Source organism: Culex quinquefasciatus, chromosome 2 (assembly GCF_015732765.1).
Source record: "Culex quinquefasciatus strain JHB chromosome 2, VPISU_Cqui_1.0_pri_paternal, whole genome shotgun sequence".
Classification (NCBI taxonomy): Eukaryota; Metazoa; Arthropoda; class Insecta; order Diptera; family Culicidae; genus Culex; species Culex quinquefasciatus.
The window spans coordinates 46,346,991-46,359,062 of NC_051862.1; positions in this window are offsets into that span (position 1 = coordinate 46,346,991).

Here is a 12,072-nt window from a genome sequence, read left to right on the forward strand (position 1 = left end):
GGTCTCTCCAACGACTTGTCGGTGGATGAGATCAAAAACGAACTTAAGGTGTTGCTTGGCTTTGCCCCATCCCAAGTAATACCAATGAAGAAAAAATCAAACGGGAATATTTCTCGCTTTGGTTTGACTTCACAATTTTATCTGATTCATTTCAACAGAAATGAAATCAACAATTTGAAACTTTTGGACAAAGTACAGTTTTTGTTTCATGTACGGGTAAAGTGGGAACATTTTAAGAAACATGGCGGTAATGGCCAGAATCTGACCCAGTGCCGGCGTTGCCAGGCATTCGGTCACGGTACTGATCATTGCGCCATGGTTCCAAAATGCATGGTTTGCGGGGATTCTTCTCACGACAAGGACAATTGTCCCGTGAAAGAAGTCACCCAATTTAAATGTGCAAATTGTGGTGGAAATCACAAATCAAATTTTGGGATTGCCCCATCAGAAAAAGGTTTTGGATTCTCGTGCTAAGCATCAGCCGAAATCCAAACCGAAATTTTCTCAAAGTCAGGTTGTACCTGCATCTTTAAATCAAACGTTCGTGCTGTCTCACTCGAACAATTCTAGAAATACCCCTACCGTGGAAAAGTTAGGTAACAACAATGGCATTTCTTATGCTAACGTCGTTTCGGGTTCATCCACGAATTTTAAATCCTCTACCAATCTTTCTGAAATTGGGCAGGTACCTCAAATCTCATTTGAAAATTTTTCTGCTGGCAACGCTTTGGGATCTTCTGATCTCGGCGATGTTACGTTTGAAAAATGACTTTTTGCAAAACTCACTGTTTGGTTTGATTCAAACAATGAGTAATGCTACATCCATGATGGAAGCAATCCAGATTGGATTAAAATTTGCGAATGATGTTGTTCTTACCCTGAAGTTTAATCATGGATCTAAGTAATTCCATCAATATTATGAATTTTAATGCTCGCTCTTTAAAAGCGAAAGAAAATGAATTTTTCAACTTTTACGAGTTCATAACGTGCATGTTGCTGTTATAACCGAAACATTTTAAAAACTGGCACTTATTTGAAAAGTGATCCAGATTATAAAGTTATAACTAATAACCGAATGAATCGAAATGGCGGTGGAGTTGCAATAGTTATCCTCCGTAGTATGACTTATAGCACGTTACGTGACTTTAAGTTAAAAGTTATTGAAAGTTTGGGCATTGAACTTGAAACTTCTTTTGGGAAAATTATGATTGCAGCTGCATATTTGCCATTCCAATGCACTGGGGAAAATAAAAATTATTTCAAAGGGGATTTGAATAAACTTACTCGGCATAGATCTCGATTTTTGATCATCGGTGATTTTAATGCCAAACACCAATCTTGGAATAATTCTAAAGTAAATTCCAATGGTAAAATTCTGTTCAGAGATTGCACTTCTGGTCTTTATTCGGTTTTATACCCGAATGGGCCAACTTGCTTTTCTTCTGTTAAAATCCATCAACAATTGATTTGGTGTTGACAAATCAAAGTCAGTATTGTGGTCCTTTAGTGACTCATGCTGATTTTGATTCTGATCACCTTCCAGTAACTTTTTCACTTTCTCATGAAGCAGTTACCAGACCCAATAGTTCTGTGTTTAATTACCACAAAGCTAATTGGGACAGGTATCAGCATCATATTGAGAATAATTTAAATCATGATTTTGTTTTAGAAACCAAAGCTGATATTGATTCAGCCTTGGAATCTTTAACTAATGCAATTTTGGATGCTAGGAATATTGCTATTCCTAAAGTCCAAGTCAAATTTGATTCTCCCATTATTGATGACGATCTTCAGCTTCTGATTCGTCTGAAAAATGTTCGCCGAAGACAGTATCAACGTTCTCGTGATCCTGCACTGAAGCGAATTCAAAAGATTTGCAAAAGGTTATTGACCACAGATTCACTCTCCTGCGAAATGAAAAGTTCGCAAGAGATGTCGAACAAATTAAACCTTATTCCAAACCTTTTGGAAACTTTCAAAGGTTCTTAAGAAACCTCAAAACCCATCCCTTCTTTAAAAGATGGTGATAATATTCTATTAACTAATGGGGAAAAAGCTCAAAAACTTGCTCAGCAGTTTGAGAGTGCTCATAATTTCAACTTGAATGTTTTGAGTCCTATTGAAAATCAAATTTCAATAGAATTTCAGAATATTGTTGAACAAGAATTTTCATCAGATGAAGTTTTTAATACGGATCTGAATGAAATAAAATCTATTATCAAAAAATTTAAAAATATGAAAGCCCCTGGTGAGGATGGCATTTTTACATTTTAATTAAAAATTACCAGAAGCAACTTTAAGTTGCTTGGTCAAAATTTTCAACAAATGTTTTGATTTGGCATATTTTCCCAGTAGTTGGAAAAATGCCAAAGTAATTCCGATTTTGAAACCGGATAAAAATCCTGCTGAAGCCTCAAGCTATCGGCCCATTAGTTTGCTTTCATCTATTAGTAAATTATTCGAAAGAATAATTCTTAATAGAATGATGACGCACATTAATGAAAATTCAATTTTGCTGATGAGCAGTTTGGATTTCGCCTTGGGCATTCAACTACTCATCAGTTGTTGAGAGTTTCAAATTTAATTCGAAGCAACAAATCTGAGGGCTATTCTACTGGCGCTGCTCTTCTAGACATAGAAAAAGCATTTGACAGTGTTTGGCATAAAGGATTGATTGCGAAATTGAAAAGGTTTAATTTTCCGATTTATATCGTGAAAATTATTCAAAATTATTTGACGGATCGTACTCTGCAGGTATGTTATCAGAATAGCAAATCTGATCAACTACCTGTACGTGCTGGCGTCCCTCAAGGAAGCATTTTGGGTCCAATTTTATACAATATTTTTACTTCTGACTTGCCTGATTTGCCCCCAGGATGTCAGAAATCACTTTTTGCTGATGACACAAGCATCTCCGCCAAAGGCAGAAGCCTTCGTGTCATCACAAGAAGATTACAAAAAGCTTGGATATTTTCAATTCTTATTTGAAAGAATGGAAAATTACTCCAAATGCTGCAAAACTCAACTTATTATTTTCCCTCACAAACCAAGGGCTGATTTTCTTAAATCACAAAAGTCATCACATCAAGTGTATCTTATTGAAACTTACAGGAAATATCCAGGTTAAATGTAACTTTGTAAACTCTAAAGAATAAACTGTTAATTTATAAACAAATTTTCAGACCTGCCATGCTTTATGCTGTGCCGATCTGGACAAGCTGTTGCTTAACCAGGAAGAAAAAACTTCAGAGGATTCAGAACAAAATTCTGAAAATGATTCTGAAACTTCCTCCCTGGTTCAGCACCAGTGAACTTCATCAATTAGCCGAAGTTGACACTTTGGATGTTATGTCCAATAAGATAATTGATGCATTTCGACAAAAATCATTGCAGTCTTCAGCTGCATTGATCCGCTCTTTATATAGTTTATAAGTTAGTTTTAAGGTATCCCTTTTCCCTTTTGTACATGTAGGACCTCCTACATTTGAAATCACTGAATAGCGAAAGCTACAATATTTCATGAATAAATGAAAGTTGCTAGTATTTAAAATTGAGGTGAAAAGTCATCGTTTGTGATTGGACACTCAATAATATTTTAACTGAATGAATGTACATGGAAAAGAAATTTGAATAAATATAAATTTAAAAAAAAAAAAAAAAAAAAAAAAACAAAAAACAGTAACTTACCCTTGCAAAAGCCTGCTGTACTATATTGGGCAAAATTCGTCCACTTGGTTCGAAAAACTTCCTCCCCCAACGAAGCAACATAAAAAATATGCCCCCACTGAGCACCCTGGGGGCCCCCCCTCCACAAAGGGATATGCAAGTTTTGTGAATGAGTGGCCCCTGCCTCAAAGAAGGAACACGTCAAGAAAGGACTCGGCATGGCCTTTCTCCATTAACCCCGAACTTTCCCCGAGGCCAACAACCAGCCGAAACTTGTGACAGTGAAGAGTGCTGGAAGTAAACAGAAGGAATAAAAATATATTAAATGTAATTCCCTGCGTCAGGACATGAGTGGAGTTCAAGCAAGCACCATATTCGTTACTTACCACCGAACTTGATTGCCAGATGCTCTCAAATTGTGAACAAATCGCTCAATGCGGAGACGCACACACTTGGGAGAAGAAGGCAATATTGAGACTTTTTTTGAAGCGTTTCATTCAATTCAAGGGTCATGAATGATAACAAGCCACTTGATGGTGGTCATTTCGGGCTTGCTTCAGAACTTGAATGTGTGGTTTATTTGCAGAACTGACAAGGGTGAATATATTATGAAAATGAAATTTCTTGTTTCCTGTTTTGTGAATTGTAATTGTGGGTATTGATTTTGAACCATCTAAAATGAAGGTTGATATTGATATTTGAATATTTGATATTTGAAAAGTTTAAAAAAGTTTTTGTAAATTTCATGGATTTTTTTGCGACCTCACACTCTTTTTCAAAGAGCTTTAAAGTGTTAGCAAAACAAACGTTATCAAATGTTACCTATTTGAGTGTTTTTTTTGTAATTTCGTTGTGAAATAACTTACTTTTTCTATCATGCTACTTTTCTCCAACTTCTTTCTACCAAAAAGACAGAATCAAAAAGTTATACTTTTCGATTTCTATACTGAATTGCGTTCTGAAAAGATGATCTTTTCATCACTCGTATTAAAAACTATTACTTTTCGAAATAGTTTTATTTAACTTGTGAATTGACGAAAAACATGGATATTTTACTAATTCGAAAAAATGTTGAAAGCAATTCGTTGCAAAGCTTTATTTTTCAGCACTAATCATAATTATCGTTTGACTCGAACTGGAACAAATCAACTTTAAAAACTATATCGAGTTAAGTGGAAATACATTTCTCGACAAATTAAGTCTACATTTCCGCCAATAATCTGTCCCAGATTGAAGCATTTTAACTTTTTGCTTGAAACAATATTTTGTCAATTTCTTCTCCCCCTTCCTTAGGTCCAGACGTGGGTAACGAGAAGCTTTTCCATCAACCACCGAGCAGCATTCCCGGGTTCGGAAGGGTTGACTGGTGTGGCGGTGGCTCAAATCGAATTAAATTCTATGGCTTCACCCTGACGAAAGGGCCATGCTGATATTGAAGCTGACAGAGGACTATGGAAATTGGAGGAAAATCGATGGATTCCCAGAAATCAGGTCATCGTTTAATCAAATTCGAATGAAGAATGAAGAATGAAGAATGAAGAATGAAGAATGAAGAATGAAGAATGAAGAATGAAGAATGAAGAATGAAGAATGAAGAATGAAGAATGAAGAATGAAGAATGAAGAATGAAGAATGAAGAATGAAGAATGAAGAATGAAGAATGAAGAATGAAGAATGAAGAATGAAGAATGAAGAATGAAGAATGAAGAATGAAGAATGAAGAATGAAGAATGAAGAATGAAGAATGAAGAATGAAGAATGAAGAATGAAGAATGAAGAATGAAGAATGAAGAATGAAGAATGAAGAATGAAGAATGAAGAATGAAGAATGAAGAATGAAGAATGAAGAATGAAGAATGAAGAATGAAGAATGAAGAATGAAGAATGAAGAATGAAGAATGAAGAATGAAGAATGAAGAATGAAGAATGAAGAATGAAGAATGAAGAATGAAGAATGAAGAATGAAGAATGAAGAATGAAGAATGAAGAATGAAGAATGAAGAATGAAGAATGAAGAATGAAGAATGAAGAATGAAGAATGAAGAATGAAGAATGAAGAATGAAGAATGAAGAATGAAGAATGAAGAATGAAGAATGAAGAATGAAGAATGAAGAATGAAGAATGAAGAATGAAGAATGAAGAATGAAGAATGAAGAATGAAGAATGAAGAATGAAGAATGAAGAATGAAGAATGAAGAATGAAGAATGAAGAATAAAGAATGAAGAATGAAGAATGAAGAATGAAGAATGAAGAATGAAGAATGAAGAATGAAGAATGAAGAATGAAGAATGAAGAATGAAGAATGAAGAATGAAGAATGAAGAATGAAGAATGAAGAATGAAGAATGAAGAATGAAGAATGAAGAATGAAGAATGAAGAATGAAGAATGAAGAATGAAGAATGAAGAATGAAGAATGAAGAATGAAGAATGAAGAATGAAGAATGAAGAATGAAGAATGAAGAATGAAGAATGAAGAATGAAGAATGAAGAATGAAGAATGAAGAATGAAGAATGAAGAATGAAGAATGAAGAATGAAGAATGAAGAATGAAGAATGAAGAATGAAGAATGAAGAATGAAGAATGAAGAATGAAGAATGAAGAATGAAGAATGAAGAATGAAGAATGAAGAATGAAGAATGAAGAATGAAGAATGAAGAATGAAGAATGAAGAATGAAGAATGAAGAATGAAGAATGAAGAATGAAGAATGAAGAATGAAGAATGAAGAATGAAGAATGAAGAATGAAGAATGAAGAATGAAGAATGAAGAATGAAGAATGAAGAATGAAGAATGAAGAATGAAGAATGAAGAATGAAGAATGAAGAATGAAGAATGAAGAATGAAGAATGAAGAATGAAGAATGAAGAATGAAGAATGAAGAATGAAGAATGAAGAATGAAGAATGAAGAATGAAGAATGAAGAATGAAGAATGAAGAATGAAGAATGAAGAATGAAGAATGAAGAATGAAGAATGAAGAATGAAGAATGAAGAATGAAGAATGAAGAATGAAGAATGAAGAATGAAGAATGAAGAATGAAGAATGAAGAATGAAGAATGAAGAATGAAGAATGAAGAATGAAGAATGAAGAATGAAGAATGAAGAATGAAGAATGAAGAATGAAGAATGAAGAATGAAGAATGAAGAATGAAGAATGAAGAATGAAGAATGAAGAATGAAGAATGAAGAATGAAGAATGAAGAATGAAGAATGAAGAATGAAGAATGAAGAATGAAGAATGAAGAATGAAGAATGAAGAATGAAGAATGAAGAATGAAGAATGAAGAATGAAGAATGAAGAATGAAGAATGAAGAATGAAGAATGAAGAATGAAGAATGAAGAATGAAGAATGAAGAATGAAGAATGAAGAATGAAGAATGAAGAATGAAGAATGAAGAATGAAGAATGAAGAATGAAGAATGAAGAATGAAGAATAAAGAATGAAGAATGAAGAATGAAGAATGAAGAATGAAGAATGAAGAATGAAGAATGAAGAATGAAGAATGAAGAATGAAGAATGAAGAATGAAGATTTGATAGAACTGTAAACAGATGGATTTTTCTGTAAAGGGGTTGTTTATTTGGATATTTTGGTGAGCATGTATTGATGTTTACAAAAAGTATGATTCATTTCTGCACTTGAATAAATTCCATTCAATTCTTTTTTATGAATGCATTAGCCATTGTTCACGCGATTCAATTTCTCCCAGTCGATTATTTCTTGATTCAATTTACGACCCTTTTCTTACCTTGATCATTCCAGGAACCTGATTCACTGATTTAAGTCATCCGACCATGAATTAGCACCATATCACCCCAGTTGTCAAGAGCGTAACCCTGGGGTCGTATTGTTTGGTGGATAGTACAACCCCCCGCCACTCCCAAGCACAAGAAACACAAACAATCGAAGGGGCAGATTCCTGCCGAGCAGGGGTCGAACGTAAAAATATTATTGTACACAATTTTATTCCCACTTAATGTGATTAAATTCAAATGCAATCAAACGCGAACCTCGACCAACATAAGCAACGGCAACGTCAACAAACCGAGGGACTTTCCAGCGGTGATGGTTGGTTTGTACCTAGCTTTTTTATTCCTTTTTTTTGCTTTCTAGAAAGGAAAATAAAACCCTTCAAGGAAGAGGGACATCTCGGCAACTGTTTTCTTTTCCCCTTTTTATATCCTGAAGGTACAGTTTGAGGGGGTGACTTTGAATTTAGACCAGCAAATGAGCTTAAACGTATCTGAAAAAAAACAATTTTTAGTTATTCATTTTGTTTCACATTTTATTCCAAATTTTTATTTGAACTTGCCCTCTATTGAAATTTTGAAGGTAATTTTAAAAAATCTTTCTTGTTTTCTGGAACTTATAGAGATCTAATTAAACTCACTCCACCTCACTGTAATCGAACAACACCATTCTTGCCGTCTTATCCGTTGCAACTCCTCGGAGAGGAGGGTCATTCCCGGACTCAACGCGGATTTCTTAGCACTGAGCTCGAAATTCGCCTCTACCTTTCTAGCTTGAATAGCTCGAACCGTTGCCATCGGTTGTCACTTGGGGGGCATTTTGCACGTGGTCTCCACGGTTCACCGACGATGGGGTGTTTCCCCTCCCGTGTTTTTTTTTCTTTTTCGAAGAATATTGTGAAAGCAAAGAAAACCCTAAATCGGCAAGCTAAAGGGCTATTTTACATGATTTGATTATTTTCCATTTCGCGTTATCTACATCGCTACGATTTCCACGATTTTCCCGGCGGTTTTTCTTCCTTTTTTTTTTCGGGGAAAGAAAATATACAAACTTTTTTTTCCCCTTGTTATTGTTGCCAGCCGTCAGTCAGTCAGTTTGAGCGGGGGTGTGATGAGTGGCCCTCGACTTGTTACTGTGTGGAAAACGAAGCGCACCGGCATAATTATAAATTGAGTTTGACTTAACCAAATTAGGGCCATCCAGGGGAAAATGTTTGCGAAAATGTGCCCTCGAGCTTGATGCGCTGGAAGGAGGGGAGAACTGTTGGGAAACCCGTGGATTCATATCTAGAATGTGGGTTGTGATGATCAGGGAGAGCATAGTATAAAAGATAATTTAGTTCAAAGTTTCATTTTGAAACATTGATTTCGAAAAAGATCTTAAAATCGTGATAAAAGCTTGCACCAAGTACCATGCGAAAAATGTGAAAGGGCACATTTACCTAAACAAGTCTTATCGATCGAAACTTGACCCCAAAATCCTTAACTCGAAATCAAATGTCCAAAAAAAAAAGCACCACCCACTTCAACCTTAAGAACAGCCAAATCGCTACGCAATAATCATTATAATGACTGTAATTACCGCAAATGCCGAGTTGCCTAGCCAGCATTCTGACGTAATATCCCCGCCAGGGCAGTCCTATCATTCTCGGTTGACCAGACCCCCGCCCCCCTTCCCCGCGTGGTCTAACGTGGGCTCCACCTTTGGTCATTGGCTCCGGTCAAGGACGGTTCCGGCCAAATCTCCACCTAATCCCCCTTTGTCCATCACTTTTGATTATAATATTTCCCGTATTTTCCGAGGGCTTTTTTCTTCCTCGAATTTCCCTCTCAGCTGGATTCGAATTGTGGTTCTGGTTGGGCAAGCGTTTTGCGTATTACGACGGAGATAATCACATCCCGGAGTTGGGCCCACAACCAGCTAGTTATGTGAGTTTTTAGGGTAAGGGTAAAGGGATCATTTTTGGGTTTTGATTAGTAACACTAGTAATTCTGAAGACATTTTTTCTATCTACAACAAAATGGGAATAAGACACATTAGTAGTACAAACCCGGCAGAAACGCTTTAGGTTTAGAGAATAGATGCCCTTTTACCCATTTTTAAGGCTAGAGGCTGTTGAATCCTTCACCACAACGGGAGACAGCCAGCTTAATTTTGTTGATTTAGAACAGAAACCTCTTGCCAGAAATAGGTTGAACAAGTCTCTGTCAAAATTGATCTCAAAATAAATAAAATTATAATTCAAGCTATTTCAATTCAAAGTTATGCTTTAATAATTTTAAATTACAATAAAATTTAAAATAGATTTTTTTAACGAAACAAATATTTGCAGTCGTTGACCATACCTTACCTAACAACTTAACATAGCCTAATAATTTAAATTTATTTTAAGAAGATTTTAAAAAAGTGCAATAATTGAATTTGACAAGGTTGTTAGGATAGATCCAAATTAATTTATCGTGGATTACAGTGTTAAAAAATTAGAATTCAATGTTTACAATGTTCAAATGAATTCAAATTTGAATATGAATTTATATATTTTTAATTAAGTAAATTTCTACATTACAATAATCAAAACAGAAAAATCAAACTTAAACTCAATTTTTGCCAAATCCCAAAGAACGATTTCATATCGCCTTCCCAGCCCCGCCATCCAACGGTCTTGTGGTCAAATTCAGGCCTGATGAAGATGGAAAAATATTTTCTGGCATTTTTGACATCACTCAAGCAGGAGATGATCTGCATGCAACGCTCGGATGTCTGTCAGGATTTCGTAATTAAATAGTTGCCTCCTCCGGAGAGTGACTTGGAGCAGGATGGGGGGCTTTGGGTAAGGGATTAGATCTAACAGCTCACTAGATTGCTGTACAATGGAGAAAAATATAGGTTTGGAAAAGTTTTCGAGTGTTTTTGATTATTGCCTGGAGGTAGGAAAATTTTTGGCCACTTGACACTTGGATTTAATTAAAATTGACACTAGTTATTCAAATCAGTGATTTCAGAATTCCGATCCACTGAGAAGTTGTTTAGCTGGAATAAAAAGTCACGGATATGTTATTTACTGTCAACTGTCAGTTATAAATTTATATTAATTTGGATCGATTACATGTGAGCAGTTCTCTAGGATTTCGGTCATTCGATTTTTTTTTGTATTTTTTAATCCGACTGAAACTTTTTTGGTGCCTTCGGTATGCCCAAAGAAGCCATTTTGCATCATTAGTTTGTCCATATAATTTTCCATACAAATTCGGCAGCTGTCCATACAAAAATGATGTATGAAAATTCAAAAATCTGTATCTTTTGAAGGAATTTTTGATCGATTTGGTGTCTTCGGCAAAGTTGTAGGTATGGATACGGACTACACTGGAAAAAATAATACACGGTAAAAAAATTTGGTGATTTTTATTTAACTTTTATCACTAAAACTTGATTTACAAAAAACACTATTTTTAATTTTTTATTTTTGATATGTTTTAGAAGGCATAAAATGCCAACTTTCAGAAATTTCAGGTTGTGCAAAATCACTGACCGAGTTATGAATTTTTAATCAATACTGATTTTTCAAAAATCGAAATTTTGTCGTAAAATTTTCAACTTCATTTTCGATGTAAAATCAAATTTGCAATCAAAAGTACTTTACTGAAATTTTGATAAAGTGCACCGTTTTCAAGTTATAGCCATATTTAAGTGACTTTTTGAAAATAGTCGCAGTTTTCATTTTTAAATTAGTGCACATGTTTGCCCAGTTTTGAAAAAATATTTTTGAAAAGCTGAGAAAATTCTCTATATTTTGCTTATTTGGACTTTGTTGATACGACCTTTAGTTGCTGAGATATTGCAATGCAAAGGTTTAAAAACAGGAAAATTGATGTTTTCTAAGTTTCACCCAAACAACCCACCATTTTCTATCGTCAATATCTCAGCAACTAATGGTCCGATTTTCAATGTTAATATATGAAACATTTGTGAAATTTTCCGATCTCTTCGAAAAAATATTTTGGAATTTTCAAATCAAGACTAACATTTCACAAAGGCCAAACATTCAATATTACGCCCTTTTAAAATGTTTGTCTTGATTTGAAAATTCCAAAAATATTTTTTCGAAAAGATCGGAAAATTTCACAATTGTTTCATATATTAACATTGAAAATCGGACCATTAGTTGCTGAGATATTGACGATAGAAAATGGTGGGTTGTTTGGGTGAAACTTAGAAAACATCAATTTTCCTGTTTTTAAACCTTTGCATTGCAATATCTCAGCAACTAAAGGTCGTATCAACATAGTCCGAATAAGCAAAATATAGAGAATTTTCTCAGCTTTTCAAAAATATTTTTCAAAACTGGGCAAACATGTGCACTAATTTAAAAATGAAAACTGCGACTATTTTCAAAAAGTCACTTAAATATGGCTATAACTTGAAAACGGTGCACTTTATCAAAATTTTAGTAAAGTACTTTTGATTGCAAATTTGATTTTACATCGAAAAATGAAGTTGAAAAATTTTACGACCAAAATTTCGATTTTTGAAAAATCAGTATTGATTAAAAATTCATAACTCGGTCAGTGATTTTTGCACAACCTGGAAATTTCTGAAAAGTTGGCATTTTATGTCTTCTAAAACATATCAAAAATAAAAAAATTAAAAATAG